At 65.7% G+C, this 15,272-nt stretch overlaps 1 protein-coding gene across 4 annotated transcripts in view; it reads left to right on the forward strand.

Moving 5' to 3' along the window:
* The first annotated feature begins 4,085 nt into the window (after window positions 1–4,085).
* DAGLA (diacylglycerol lipase alpha) overlaps window positions 4,086–15,272 on the forward strand; it is a 57,347-nt gene continuing 46,160 nt past the window's right edge. For 2 of the 4 annotated variants that reach the window (XM_045574097.1, XM_036417336.2), the window contains exon 1: window positions 4,086–4,226. The gene's annotated coding sequence lies outside the window, so the exon portion shown is untranslated. The remainder of the gene's footprint in view (window positions 4,227–15,272) is intronic. The other 2 variants (XM_045574096.1, XM_045574095.1) reach the window with 2 other exon arrangements.

Consider the following 15,272-nt stretch of genomic DNA (forward strand, 5'->3'; position numbering starts at 1 on the left):
TCCGCAGCTGCTGGGCTCCCAGCGTCGGGGCAGGCCCAGCTGTGCCAGCTGTTGCAGACGGATTCCGGATTCTGCCGCGCGGCTCAGCCCTGACTCACATTCCGGGGCCAGGGAAATGCGCAAAAGTTCCACGCTGCGTCAGGGGCGCCCGGAATCATCCTGTGAGATGTTCAGCGTGCAGAGCACGGGGCAGACGGAGGAAGGGGACAGGGAGGCGGCGAGGGGAGCCGGCCTGCCTCCAGCCGACACTGCCTGTCACACACCCTCCGTCGCTCTAATAACAACACCCGGCAGTTAATCAGCGCCTGTGAGGCAGCAGACGCCGTCACACTCACTAATTAGTTAATCCGAGGGAAGGAGGGGCTGTTATTAGCCCCGCTGGGACCCAGAGGGAAACTGAGGCCAGGCTGGGAGTTTGGCCCGGCTGCTGGACCAGGGCCAGCCTGAGCTTGCCACCCGTTCTGCCGCCCTCACTCTTGCTCTCCGCCTCTGTCTGCTCACAGTGCTGCTGCTGTATCCAAAGACACGTGGCTGAGCCCTGCCAGAAGCAGCGGGAGGGGAGGGCAGCATGGCCTCGGGGCAAAGAGGGTGCTGCTGTGTGCTCCCAGCCAGACCCCGCGGTGATGCGTGCCTTCCCCAGTGCCTCAGAGCGCCTGCTGGCTGCTTCCCGTGAGGGCAGGGCCGGGGGTGGGGGGGGGGGGCGGTGTTGGGACTGACCGGAGGGAAATGTCCCCTGGAGACACCACAGGGTTCCACTGAATGGGGAATTAGACGGCCACCAGGCTGCTGGGGATCCTCAGATTTCTCTCTCTCTCTCTCTCTCTCTCTCTCTCTCTCTCTCTCTCTCTCCCTCTCTCTCTCTCTCTCTCTCTCTCACACACACACACACACACACACACACACCCCGGACAGGAGGGTGGGACCAGGGTCCCCATGGAGTAGCTGCTACATGATGGCGTCCAGAGGTAACTGTAGGTGGACACCTGCTAGGATGCTTTCCGACGGTTCAGACCCGCTAGGAGGAAGACTAGACTCAGGTCAGTCTGCAGGGCGGAGGATCCCGGCCGGGGCGGTGCAGGCGGCAGGCCCAGGCGCCCGGCCGGCAGTTAGAGGAAGGAAGTCATCAGCGCCCTCTGAGAGTTGGTGACCAGTTGCCAAAGTCAGGAGGGCAGCCTCTGCGCATTTCCCTGCTGGTTACTGAAGTCGCTACAGAGGAAATAATGAACCCCTCGCCCTTTTTATTTTCTTTTTAAGATATTTTTTATTGATTTTTAGAGAGAAAAGAAAGGAGGGGGGAGGAGAGAGAGAAAGAGAGAGAGAGAGAGAGACATCCATGTGAGAGTCTCTCATCGGCGGCCTCCTGCATACCCCCGACCCCCTACCAGGAATCAGCCTGCAACCTGGGCAGGTACCCAGACTGGGAAGCAAGCCTTTTGGCGCTTGGGATAGCGCCTAACTCAGTGGTTGGCAAACCGCGGCTTGGGAGCCACATGTGGCTCTCAAGCCACAGTTTGCCACTCTGTTGACTAATGAGTTTGCCAACCAATGGCCTAACCCACTGAGCCACACCGGCCCTTTTCTTTTTAAATAGGAATTACCACAATTTAAAAGCACTTCTCATACTTCCCTTTCTCTTTCCCCCAATACTTAGACTAGCGCTGCTTCTCAAACTTCAGCGAGCACATGAATCGCCTGCTGAGATTCTCGGCCTGAGATTCTGCATTTTCCCTTCTTTTTTAATGATCACGCACAGCGCTATGCTCAAACACGTTTTATCGGTTTGGTGGGGTGACATTGGTGAATGAAATGAGGTGTTTTCAGGTGTGCAGTGCTGTCACACATCCTTTGCGTGTTGGGTTGCGTGTTCACCACACTACGCCAATGTCCTTACCACCCTGTATCGTCCCTGCGCCCTCATCCACCTCCCCCTGCCGACTCTGTGTTTAACGAGGTCCCAGCTGGTGCCAAGGAACCTTGGAGCAGTAAGAATTCAAAGGCCATCTTGTTGCTGGTTGGACTTTGCCTTTAATTCGGTTGTTAAAGGCCCAGGTGGGATCACCACAGAAGCGGAGGAGACAAACATCCCCTCGAAGGCCTCGGCCTTGCATCCCGAACACGACATCGGGCTGAACAGGGACCCCTGGAGCGAGTTTGGTGAGGACACGCTGGTTGAATAGAAGGAGGTGTGTGCGTGGGTTGGGGGGGGGCGCAGAGGGGGTTATTCTGTGAATTTGTGTGTGCGGGGCAGCTAAGGGGAGGAATGGAGTAGACCACTTTTGGACTGGCTGTCCCACTCTCCATTCCTCCTTCTTTGAGAGGAGTGGGCTGCCATGTTTGTATCACATGGCACCTCCTCCCCGGCCATAGCTGATTGGCCACGGCCCAAGCTGGGCCATTAAGATTCTTTTAAAAATATTTTATTGGCCGAAACCGGTTTGGCTCAGTGGTAGAGCGTCGGTCTGCAGACTGAAGGGTCCCGGGTTCGATTCCGGTCAGGGGCATGTACATTGGTTGCGGGCACATCCCCAGTGGGGGTTGTGCAGGAGGCAGCTGGTCGATGTTTCTCTCTCATCAACGTTTCTAGCTCTCTATCTCTCTCCCTTCCTCTGTAAAAAATCAATTAAAAAACAACAACAATAAAGTGGGAGGGGGGGATAAAAATAAAAAAAGTATTTTATTGATTGACTGATTTTAGAGAGAGGGAGGAAAAGAGAGAGAGAAAGAGAGAGAGAGAGAGGAGGGTGGTGTCAGTGTGTTGTTTGTGCATTCACTGGTTGCTTCCTGAATGTGCCATCGAACCTGCAGCCTTCGTGTTGCTGATGCTCTCACCAACGGAGCCACCGGGCCAGGGCCAAAGCTCTCCTTCTGGGGATCGAGACCTTTGGACCAAGAGACATGGGGTTGACAGTCTCCGTTCCTGTTCATTTGCAACGACCTGGAAAGCAGGTCCCTAAACTGCTAACGCTGCCATCAGTCCTTCCAGCCTCGGGGGACCCCTGTCCTTCCCCAGGGGGAGGGCTCAGCTCTTCCCTGAATCCCCCAAGGGGCCCCACCCAGCATTTGTCTGGACCCTCACCCCCATTTCCTTTATGCGTGGAAGCGGCAGTTTGGCATCAGATCCCGCAGGTGGCACAGAGCTCCTTCCAGAGGTAGCCCCCGGCTTCTCCCACAGAGAGGAGGCGGCCTGGGCCCGTGTGCAGGCAGCTCTCCGGCGGAGACCCCGGCCCAGGGCGCCTTGCACTCAGCCTCTCCTGCGCCAATTTGGTGGCTCCCAGTTTGCACCGAGCTGGGGTGGCCACGGGGCCCCCCTTCCCCTGCAGATACAGGCGACTCCCTTTCTGCCTCTGAGGACGTTCTCCTCCACCTGGGAGGCCAGCTGGGTGGGCAGTAGGATGGATGATGGAGCACCCTTCCCCCAGGAAAAGCTCCGGCAGCGTCCCCCACAGGCGCCCGTCCACCTCTCCCCCAGGTGAAGCACATCCCGCGTGGGGACCCCACGCAGCACTCCCTGCTCGGAGGGGGCTCAGGGAAGGTGCGCCTTGCAGCCCGAATGAATGGGCGCGTGTGGAGAGGAATAGGAATCCAAAATTGAGCCAGTGCCCCTTGGACTGCCCGGCACCCCGCTGGGTTCCCTGGGGCGGGGTGGGGGGAGGTGGGGGGAGGTGGGAGGAGGATACAGTGACCTGCTCCATCCCCTCCAGGAGCTAACAGTCACCCCGGGAGGAGGAACCGGTCCCGTTCCCCCCGCCCCGCCCCCGCGAACCAGCCCTCCAGCGATCCTACTTGCTTTTTTGCTTCTCCCACGCTAAGCCCGGTCACGCGGGGTCTGAAGGAGGGGGGCCGAGGCGGCTCCCTTCCCCGCAGGCAGCGCGGCCCGTCCTGCCCCTCCCGGCCGCCCACGGAGCCCGCGCCGGGGCGGGAGCCAGGCGCCCACCGCCCCCACGCGCAGGGCGGGCTGCGCAGGGGGGGAAGGCTGCACCAGCTCCGGCCTCGGCGCCGCTCCCCTCCCTGCCACCAGGGGGCGCTGCCGCCCCGCGGTCGTCGCCATGGTCACCGCTGGCGGCGGAGTGGGGTTTACGTAAAGGACGCGGTGTCCCCCGGGGGGCGGAGGCGGCCTCCGCGCCGGCGCCGGCGCCCTGCGGAAGCGGCGTTAGTGAATCGGGGCCTCGGGGAGCCCAGGATGGAGGCGGCGGCGGCGGCGGGCCGAGCTCCGCGGAGGGCGGGAGGTAAGGGGGGCCCCGGGCGGGCGGGCGGGCGCGGTTCGAGCCGCGTGGCCCGAGGCGCAGTGGCCGGGGCGCGCGGCGGCCGGCCCGACCGGTCCGCGGGCGGAGGCGCGGCTGCCACGCGCGCCCATGGCAGGTGTGGGCTCCGCGGAGCCCCCGGCGCCGGCGTGGGGATGGTGACACGCGTGGCCCGGGCGTGGGCAGCGCGGGTCTGGCACGGGCGGCGTGGTCTTCCGGGCACAGCTGTCAGGAGCCTCGCCGCCGCCCCGGCGCGATGGTGGCCGCCCAGGTGCGGGGCGGCGCTGCCCTGCGCGCAGGTAGGTGGTGGGCATGGCACGCGGGCTGATTTCAGGGCGCTTGGGGTGCCCCTGGCCAGGGGAGGAGGAAGCGCTGCCGTTGCTGGGGAGTGGATGGCTCTGGCCTCGGCATGGTCTGGAGAGATGGCACCCTGGGTTTGAAGCATGGAGCTCTTGGCGGCCGCGAGGAAGGGCCTTGGCACAGCGCGGTGCAGGGGGCTGCCCGGCCCTGGGCAGGAGAATCCGTGGCCCTCAGAGCCCGGTGGGTGGGAAGGGCAGGAGCCGTCCTCCCGCTCTGGGGAGGAAGACGGGCAGTGCCTCTCCCACCAGGCCCCTTCATGCCTGCTGGGGACACTGCAATGGGGAAGGCAGATGCCTGGGCGAAGGCTGGTGTCCCTTATAATGGATGAGAGAGAGAGAGAGAGAGAGAGAGAGAGAGAGAGAGAGAGAGAGAGAGAGAGAGAGAGAGAGAGGAGAGGGAGAAAAGGAGAGAGAGAGCGAGCAGGACATGCATCTCCCGAGAGGTCCCTGATAGCGGTCCAGGCAGAGGTCTGTCCGGGTCCTGGCCGGAACCGGGGCTCATGAATCTGGGTCCAGCTTTGGGGAAGAAGGGAGGGGGCCTCGGCAGCGATCGCTGTCCATGGACAGCGGGAAACATACAGGGCTGAGGGCTGGAGGGGCGTGGCACCCATCTGCCTGTGGTCCCAGGCCCAGCCTCCTCGGTTGATGGTTCGCCCGGGTGTCTGGGACCTGCCTGTCTTCTTGGACGACACCGAGGGGGCCGGAGCATCGCTGGGGCCACGTGGGAAAGATGCGTCCGTAGCCCTGGGCGCGGGCCGGCGCCGTGTCTGCCCCCAGGGCCTTCGGGCAGCCCCGGGGGAGGGTCTCGCCGGGTTGTACTTCACCGAGGGGCGACTCGCAGCCCTCCTCCCCCCGGGAAGTCTTAGGGGGCGGAGGGAATCTAGGTCTCCGTGGATCCGCGGGGGAAGTGGAACCGGGGAGAAGGATAAATGTGGCGAGCTTGGGCTGAGTCTGGGGGAGGCCTGGAGGAACCCAGAGAGATGATCCTGAGGGGGTGGGGCACTGGGGCGGCAGGAGGCGGCTCCCTCGCTGAGGTGGGTGCTCGGAGGTGCTGCCGAGGTTCATGGAAGCTGGGCCACCGCCCAGGGCCCTTGGGGCCGGGACACTGGACTCGCAGTCTCGGGGTGCGGCCTTGAGCGGGGGCCTTCGCCTCCGAGGGTTACCTCCCAGGGGGGCCCTGGGGGTGGGAGGAGGGGACGGCGCCCGTGAAAACCCTTCGCAAACAGCGGGCGCTGCGTGGGGATCGGGTTCCTGTCGGGTGGGAGATGGAGGCGCAGGATGTGGCGGGGAGGAAGCGTGGGGGTCGGGAACTTGTCTCGGGAATCAGAGGCCCTGCGTGGACAGGCTCCGAGGGGGAGCGGGACCTGCGGACGGTGGGAGTCGGCGGCCGAGTCCCGAGCGTGGTGGCAGCCCCCGGGGGTCCCTCGGGAGTGGCGGGGCCGGGGGAGGCCTTCCGGGGCCACGCGGGGCCTGGGGGTGTCTGTGCTGACGGATCTGGGGTGCCTGCGTGGGAGGGGGACTTGGAAGTGAGCGTTTTCTCTTGAGCATTCCCTCTGACTCGGGGTTTGAGGGCGGGGGTGGGGAGCAGCGGCAGCGCTGAGACTGTGGCCTGGGCCCCGCAAAGTGGGTCAGAGCCACCCGTGGGCTCGGGCTGTGTGGGCCCGTGAGGGAGACTGAGACCCGGTGGCAGGGTGACTGGAGAGCCTGGGGGGACGCCCTCAGACACATGGGCGAGGCGCACCCTCTGAGGGGTCCTTGAGGGCCGACAGGTGGGGCACGAGTTCCCAGCGTGGCCCAGTGCCATCCGAAGGGCCTTCCCGGGCCCGGAAGCCGAGGGGGACTGCCAATGGCAGAGCCTCCTGCCGGCAGGGCCCTCACCTGCCAACAGGCTGCAGACCGGACCTGCAGGCCCGCGCAGCCAGGAGGTTTGCCCTGCAATCCTGGTCATCTCAGCCCCTCCTGAGCATTCCCCGAGGTGTCTGCCTCGGCCTACAGCCGTGTCCAAAGCATGCTCCCCACGGCCGAGGGCCTGCCCCGCAGCATCCAGCCATGGGGCAGACGGGCACACGGCCCCACCAGGCTGGCTTTTGGTCCCCTGTGGGTGGTGGGGCTGCGAGCTGTCCCGCACGCGCCCCGCACGCCTTTCTCTGCCTCCCCGGGAGCTGCCAGCGCTTCCATCCGTGCCGGGACGGCTCTCCTAAGGGTAAGCCCCTGAGAGGAAGCTTCAGACCGCCCTGCAGGGAATGGCCAGCGCTCACACCCGAAGCCATTCCACGCCTCCGCCGGTTTGTTCTGAGCTGTGGCTCAGCCTGATGGTTTGGGGCGCCAGGACCCTTTGCAGCCACCACTTGCCATCGGCCTGGGGTGCTGACACCCTGCACCGCAGAGCTGGGGGGTGGCTGCGGCCGCTCAGAGAGGAGGAGCTGGCCCTCTGTGCCCAAGAGCGGAGCGGAGCCTGAGTCCGCGTCCTCGGGGCCTCGGCCGGTGACTGCTCCCCATCGTGCATGGGTGCCGGGCGGGGCCGTGCCGCGGGGAGGACATCACGGGCCAGCAGCTCTCAAGCTGAGACCTGGTTCAGTCCCATTCCCAGGCCATGTTTCTCCAGAAGTTGCTTATCTCAGCTCCTGGCAGTCTTTCCTTCCTCTGGTCCTACGTCTGGCGCCCGGCTGGTGCCCGGCTGCTCCGCTGCAGGATGCCGGGGACCGGGCATCTCCGGACAGAGGCCTCGGAGCCAGAGCTGAGCGCGCCGCCCGCCTGGGCTGGAGGCACGCCTGTGGGCGGAAGCCACTCCCCACCCCGCCCTCCTGCTGGGGCCAGACGGGGGCCTCGGGGCTCCATCACCTGCTGGCTGGCGCCCCACCTGAGCCCCATTCTCCCTGGAAGATCCTGGCGTTGCTCTCCTGTGGCCGGACAAGTGGCGCCGGGGGACCTATCAGGGAGCGTGTGGTCAGCGGAAGATGAATCTCAGCACCGCCAGCCCAGGGCCTGGAGGATGTGGTTACTCCCCCGTGGTCAGGCCGATCTATCTTGATTTTCTTCTTTCCTCGGCGGTCCTGGCCGTGGCTGGCTGGACAGGGGAGCGTGTGTGCAGGCCAGGGGGACCCCGGAAACCGCCTGACCCCGGGGCCTTCTGGCTGCGGGGGCGGGGGTCCGGGAAGCTGACATGGAGGGGGGTGTGGGGCCACCGGAGAGGGTGTTGGTGGGAACGTCCACGCCCCCACGAGATCGTGGTTGAGATGAGCAGGCGTGGAGCTGTGCCCGCCAAAGGGCTGCCCGGGTTGGCACGTGTGTGAAGCCACGTGGGCCGGTCAGTGTCTGTGGGAGGCCAGGGCTGCCGGGGTGTGGAGCGCCTGGCGGTGTGGGGACGGGTGGGCTGCTGTGTCAGCGGGGGTGCAGAGGGGGCGCTGCTGGGCTCGCAGAAGCAGGAGAGAGCGGTGGGAGCGGAGGGCGGATTTCACTCCAAGAGTTCTGCTTCCTCATGTCCTCGTGGCTCTCAAACACGTACACATACACATACACTTACACATGTGCCTGCCCCATGCGCCTCCTCACGCCCCCTGGAATTCAGCGGGGGACAGGCTCCCCGGGGTGACAGCAGATAGTATTGGAGCCCACGGGCATTACGACGTGGGATTCTGGAGTCAAACAGACCCGATCTGAGTCCCGGTGCCTTTTTGCGCCTCAGTTTCCTCACCTGTGAAATGGGACAGTAACACCTCCCACAGGGTGGTTGTATCAGCAGTGCGCGGCGAGTGCAGAGATCCTGGCGGAGCAGCTGGAGTCACTTCCGCAGAAAAGCAGTGACCCGGTGACCTGCGTGCCTGCCCCTTCTCAATGTGGGCAGCTTCCCTGCACCCTGCCCTGGGCACCGGCAGGATCTTGCACACCCGTCAGCAGAATGGTCCCACTCGGATACTTCTTTTTTTTCTAAGAAGTGTTTTTATTGATTTTTTAGAGAAAGGAATAGAGAGATAGAAACATCCATGAGAGAGAAATATCGCTTGGATGCCTCCTGCACGCCCCCTACTGGGGATTGAACTCACAAACCCGGTAGGTGCCCTGACTGGGAATCAAACCAGTGACCTCTTGGTTCATTGGGTCAATACTCTGAGCCACACCAGCCAGGCAGGAAACTATTTCGTGGGTACCTGCTGAGGGTCGGTACAGTGGGGGCCATGGCGATAAACGGAACATTCCGGCGCCGATCAGGTGTAGCTCCCGCCCTCGGGGCGCACAGTCTGTGGAGAAGACGCGGGGAGGGCACACGGTCTGGGTGCAGTTCCAGGGGCGGAGCCACCGCAGGTCACAGGAGGCTGGTGACTGGGGTGAGGGAGCTCGGGGGAGACGGGGGAGATGCCCTCAGCCTGTGCCGTGCAGGTGACTGTAGAGGCCTGGAAGCAGTGGTGGGGAGGAGGGAGACGGAGGGGGTCTGGGGAAGCCAGCCAGGCTCGACCGTTTGTGGTCTGGATGCGGAAATGGAAGCAGTGAGAGCTAAGATTGCACAGGGGTTGGAGCTGGGTCCCCGAGAGCCAGCCTGCAGGGCCATGTGGTTGTGCAGAACATGGGCGGTCGCTGAAGTGTCCTGAGGGCACGGTGCCAGGGGTGCCAGGGGGCAGGAGGGGCAGGCCGGCTGGCGGCTAGGGCAGGCGCGGTGAGGGGGCTTGACGCTGGGCAGTAGCCGGCCTGGGAGGGAAGGGGAGAGACCAGCTTGGATGGTTATGGGGTGCGGTGGGAGCCATGAGATTTGTGGTTGGGTCGGTAAGAGGCGGGCGGGCGGCAGGGCCAGGAGGGAGGGCCTGAGCGGGGGAGCACCTCGCAGCCCCACCGGGATGCAGTGCCCACACTCGGTCCAGGCCGGGACGGGGGGTGGGGTGGGGGCTCTCGGGCACCCCCAGGAGGCGGTTCGTGCTGCCTGCGGGGCCATTCTGCCCCCAAGGACCTGCCCAGGGTCCCCGAGTCCTCACACGTCTCCCAGGCCTTGATCCTTTCCTCCCCTTGAAACGCCGCCTACCTGAGTTCAGCCCAGGAGGTGACTATTCTGGGAGGTTTGATCAAAACCCTCTGAGCACCTGCGCCTTCTCCGAGCTGGGGGGTGGGAAAGTGGGGGTTGGGCGGGCTGGTGGGTGGGCGAGCTGGGGATGGGGGAGCTGGGTGTGGGGGAGCTGGGGGGTGGGCAAGCTGGGGGGAGGGTGAGCTGGGGGATGGGTGAGCTGGGGGTGGGGGAGCTGGGGGGTGGACAAGCTGGGGGTGGGGGAGTGGGGGGGTGGGAGAGTGGGAGGTGGGTGAGCTGGGGGGTAGGTGACCTAGGGGGTGGGAGTGTGGGGGGTGGGCGGGGAACAGGGAGGTCTCCACCTGCTTCGGGGAGCGGCCGCCTCCCCCCGGAGCTGCGGGAGCGGGGGCTGGGCTGTGTAAGGTGAGGCGTTCAGCCTGAAGAGGCCCCTTGTCGTTGCCTCTTCTGAGCCATTAATTAATTTATGATGGATGTTCCCGGACTTCCTGATGTTAATCTATTATTGATGTCCCTTCGTTATGTACCCTCCACCGTGCACCTCCCGGCACACGGCCGCTCCCGCGGGGAGGCGGGAGGCGTGAGCTCTGCGGGCTGCCGCTCTGCCCCCCACCCCACGCCCCGGACAGAGGCCTGCGCCCGGCTTCTGCCAAACCCTCTCAGGTCTGCGGATCTGGGGAGGCCCCAGTGCCTCCTCCGGGAGGCTGTGCTCGGCCACACAGAGCGCAGCAGTGACAAGGTTTCCGTGTGGCGGACGTGGAGGAACTGGCCCAGCCCCTGCGGAGGCCCGCAGCCCTGCCGCCAGCCCTGCCGCCAGCCCGGGCCCTCAGGAGCTCAGAGGCCAGCCACCCGCCCAGCGACAGGCGAGCAGGTGGGGAGCCAGGGTTTGAACTCCCCTCCCCAAGCCGCGCCTCCTCCAGGCCCCACACGGCCCACCTTTCCCCATGATGCCCCGCACTGCCCGCCAGGGCTGTCCTCTCTGACACGGTTGGGGGGCACAGCCCCCGTGTCCCCGAGGGGGTGTGTGCTGTTAAACGCTGGTGGCTCATCCCCCTCCCTCAGCCACATCCTCACGGAAGAGGAACGATATGGCAAAAGAGCACTCACTGAACACCGGTGCCAGGCGCCGTGCCAGGCCCCGCCCATACGTTAGCTCCCTGAGTCCTCGGAACCACCGGGAGGCGGGGCACACGAGCCCATTGGACAGACAAGGTGGGGAAAGGAGCTCCAGGCACTGGGCTCCGGGCGGGGGGACCAGGCTTTGGAGCCCACAGCCCGGAGGTTGAGGGTGCGGATCTGTATCCCTGCTCTGCCCGTCTCTCTGCCCGTGTGTTCACCGGATGTCTGTGGTCGCCCAGCTTTCACCATCCTGGCCTGACGTGTGGTCCTTGCAGGGGCCCTCCCTCCTTTGCTGTGGGACCAGGCGTGCCCACGCACACCGGACGGTGATTTCAGGGAGACAGCGAGGCAGGGGAGAGTGCTGGGCCCGGGTTCCGGCCCTGGTTCTGCTGGGCGACCTCAGAGGAGTCACTCACCCTCTCTGTGCCTCGGTGGCCCTGTTTGTGGAACAGCAACAGCGATGCCTGTTCTCCCCCCGCACTGCCTGTGCCCGGGCTCCCAGGGGCGCGGGCGGGAGACGCTGCTGATGGAGGATAGAGCTGCTTGTGTAGGAGATGCCAGAGCTCAGGCGCCTGAACCCAGGCCGGAGCGCCCCCACGCACACTGCCTCCCGACCTGCCCAGGCCGGCCAGTGGGCCCGTGGCTTGCCAGGTGGCAAGGACACACTCAAGGACCCACCCTGTTGCACCCAGACCTGGGCAGGAGGTGCCTAGAGTGAGTGCCCGGCCCCAGCCAGGTATCCTGTTGGCTGGCCAGTGCCTGGAGGCCGTCCCTCCTGCTCTGGGGCCTGGGGGGTGGGGGTGGGGGGTGTGCGAGGGCCCGCTGGGGTTGTGGGCCCCTCACACCTCTCTCCCTCTCGCCTGGGCAGCCTGACCAGGTGGGTCCGGGCCGGTTCGGTGAGGAAGGACAGCTCACCACGCAGCCGCGGGACACCCCTCATCCCTCCGAGCGCCAGGACCGCCCGGTGGACCGCCCGGTGGAGGGTGAGCCGCGGCGGCTGCTCCGGAAGGCGGGGGCAGGGAGGCTGAGGCCGCTCGGTGGCAGGGTTCCCAGGGCGTCGGCTGGGGAGCCTCTGCTTTCTCATCAGCGTCACTCGGAGGGCGCTCCTGGCAGAGCTGGGCCTGGGGGGCAGGACGCCTGCTGCCGGGGGCCCCATCCCCACCCCCAGGCCCCGGAGAAGAGGGCAGAGGTCACAGACCGCCGGTGGGGGTGAGGCCCGCCTGGCATGGCTGCTGGGAATCTGGCCGGGCTGTGCTGTTCAGTGACGTTTTGTTTCGCTTTCCAAGTTCCCGCCTTGTGCGGGCAGGATGACGCAGGCCCTCCGCACGCCCTGGCTGCCCGCCGCAGCCCTCGCCCCGCACCTGGACAGCCGTCCCGCTGCTGTGTCCGGCCGCCCTGGGGCTGCCACGGAGGGACTCTGTGGCCTTACCAGTCTCAGGGCCGGTCCTGCCCAGGTGCCACCTGCCCCCAGCCACCCACTCGGGACCGTGCCTCCAGCACCAGACCCCTGGGGCCCCTTAGAGCAGCCTCTTCTGGGTCGCTCTCCCTCTCTAAATCCGGCCTGGAGAGGCCGCAAGGGGGGCCTGAGCATAGAGACGGAGCGAAGCCGGAGCCCACGGCTGCTTGGCCAGTCACTTAACCTCCCTGCGCCTCAGCTTCCTGGCCTGTGAATCGGGGATCTAATGGGATGTGGCGTACTGGCCAAAGGGGAGACGCCACCCGGAAGTCCCGCCCAGTGCCAGGAACACGCAGGCTCTCCGTACATGTTACCTGTGTTATTCACCCCGGGGGTGACTTCCCGGGACTCTGCTCTTGGACCCGGTCGGAGCTAAGGGCCCTCCCTTTTCCCGAGGCCACGTCGCCTCTGCAGCCAGGCAGCCCTGCACCACGCCCGCCGGGCAGGCCGGGGCCTCCCCCGCCCTCCGGCTTCTGGCCTCTCCTCAGGCTGGCAGTGCCCTCTGGCATCTTCCCCTTCCTTCCTGCCGGCCCTCCCGGAGGCGGCCCTGCCCCCCAGCTCCTTTGGGCTCCTTCCTTTTGGCACTTCTTCCCCTCGCTGCCTTCTCTTTGTCCACCTTTTCCTCCCCCGAGGCCTTGAGGGGACCCAGTGTCTTTCTTCGGAGACACTGACCCTCCTGTGCCCGTGGGAAGATGGCCTGTGCGTCCGGTGCTGCATGGCCAGGAGGGGTCAGGACGTGTGCTCACAGCCAGGCATCCTTGGCCAATCCAGACCCCCGCCGTCCTCTCAAGTCCTCGCCGGTCAGGGCAGCCGGCCGGCCAGCGCTGCCAAGGCGGCCTAGCTGGCGGCCACGGGAACCAGCCTGTGGGGCACAAAGCCCCCGCTGAGGCCTGAGGTCCCGGGTCCGAGGAGAAGGCCGCAGTCAGCCCCGGCCCCAGGGCCAGGAAACAGCCACATGTGGCGTCTCCTTCCCCCGGGGTTTTCTCAGAGGTTGTTCGGGTCGCGGACCTTTGAAATGAATGGCCTTCCGCTGGCACCTTCCTTGGGCCGGGGCCCGACTGTGGAGAGAGGACAGCCCTGCCACCCCCAGCTCCTGCCCTCCTTCCCTGCTCCCCAGGGTCCATCCAGCACGCCGGCCCTCAGCTCAGCGCCCGGCTGGGCACAGCAGAGTTCCCACCTGGCCCTCGGGGATCCCTGGGGACGGCTGACAGGTGACAGGCAGGCACCAGGTAACAGCCGCACCAGCAGGCTCTCCCCGGCGTCCCTCTCCGCCGGGCTCGCCCTCGGCGTGCGGTGCGGAGTAACTCTAACGCCAAGCGTAGTGACAGCTCCTGCTCCGTGGGCACTCGCCGGGCTCTGGGTTCTGTGCCCCAGCGGTGCCCACCCCCCCGCCGAGGGACGCATTCGGGTTCTAGAGCAGAAGACCGTCCAGAGAACGGAAGGACCCTGCTGGGGGTCACATGCGTGCGGCTGGCGGGCTGGGGCTCAAGCCCCCGCTGTCTGGCCCCTGCTCTCGGGCATCTTCCTTCTCGGCCCCCCACCTCGTGTCGGGTCTGCAGACCCCGAAAATCACAGGGAGGACAGGGACCCCCACAGGAAGGGCCCTGTTGCTGAGAGGAACAGCCGGGGGCCGGTCATTCTCCATTCACAGGCCCACCTGAGGCTGGGGGCCACTTCCTCGGACCCCGCACCTGTGCGGCCTCGGCAGCTGGCTTCCAGGCGCACACCGCTGGCTCCTCTCCCCCCACCTGACCCGCCCCAGTCACGCCGGGCGGCGGGGGGTGCCCCTTGCTGCCAGCCTGCTTGCTGCGCAGTCTAATAGCTGGCTGGTGGCTGGCCCTGCCTCGACCGTCTCTGGGCCCCTCCCTCCCGCAGGTGAGCCCATTGAGAGGCTTCCGGCGGCGGCAGCTCAGCCGGGCACGCAGCCCGCCATCTGCTCAGCACTTGATAGAAGTTTGAGCCCCGCGGGGCAAGGAGCTCTGTCATAAACCAGCTGGAGCGGTGCGTCCTGGGATGTGTAAATTATAGGCGCCTCCGAGGTTGTAATTGCAAGTGGCAGCGGCTGGGAGGTTGAAAGGGGCGGCCCGGCCGGCCGCCCCAGCCATTCTCCGCTTCCTTCCAGGGGGCGCGCAGGCCTGCGTCTGGCTGCGAGGAAAGAATGTCCCCCGACCAACCGGGTTCCGGGGGCTCTGCCCCAGCTCCCGGTTCTCACTTCCTGCCCCCGCTGCATCCGAGGGGCCTTCGGGCTCCGGAGGCGCGACCCCCAGGCCCTGTGCCCTGTCTGTGCCCGGGACGAGTGGGCCTGGGCCGGGAGGGAGGCATCTGGCCAGCCCCTGCCTCCTGGATCTCAGTGAAGTGGCGCGTTGGAGCCCACCTGGAGGAGGAGTGGCTTTTGGGGAGTGTTGTGACGGGAGGGGGGTAGTGGGGGGGCAGGTGGAGGTCTCGGGCTCTGGGCTGGACCATGGCTTCCTGTGGCAGCTCCTGCTGGCTTGTCCTTCAGCTGCACGGCTACAGTGCCCACCTGAGTCCTCGGAGGAGTCGTTGAGCTGCTCTGGGTGTGTGTGTGTGTGTGGGGGCAGGATGATGTGTGTCAAGGACGCAGCCTGGTGCTTCTTAATGGGGACACAGGTCACCTGGGGACGTACCAATGCCGATCTGCTCAGGCAGGCGGCCTAGGCCAGGTCCCGGTGACATGGCTCCCAGGCCACACCTTGAGTGCCTGGGCAGAGCTTTAGGCACAGGGAGAGCTAACTCGGTTCTGGCTGATTATCCACCCAAATGTCCACCTGCCCACACCTGTCCATGGTGCCCACGTGAATTGAGTTCCATGCTCCCAAGTGTGGGCCGTGAGCCAGCACAGCAGCAACTCCTGAGGACGGTTAGAGAATCAGAACCTCTGCGAGCCCCAGCCCCAGTCAGAACCTCTGGGACCCCCTGGCCCGAATCAGAACCTCTGGGAGCCCCAGCCCCAATCAGAACCTCTGGGACCCCCCAGCCCCAATCAGAACCTCTGGGAGCCCCAGCCCCAATCAGAACCTCTGGGAGCCCCCGGCCCCAATCAGAACCTCTGGGAGCCCCAGCCCCAATCA

This window comes from Pipistrellus kuhlii, unplaced genomic scaffold, assembly GCF_014108245.1.
Source record: "Pipistrellus kuhlii isolate mPipKuh1 unplaced genomic scaffold, mPipKuh1.p scaffold_m20_p_59, whole genome shotgun sequence".
NCBI lineage: Eukaryota > Metazoa > Chordata > Mammalia > Chiroptera > Vespertilionidae > Pipistrellus > Pipistrellus kuhlii.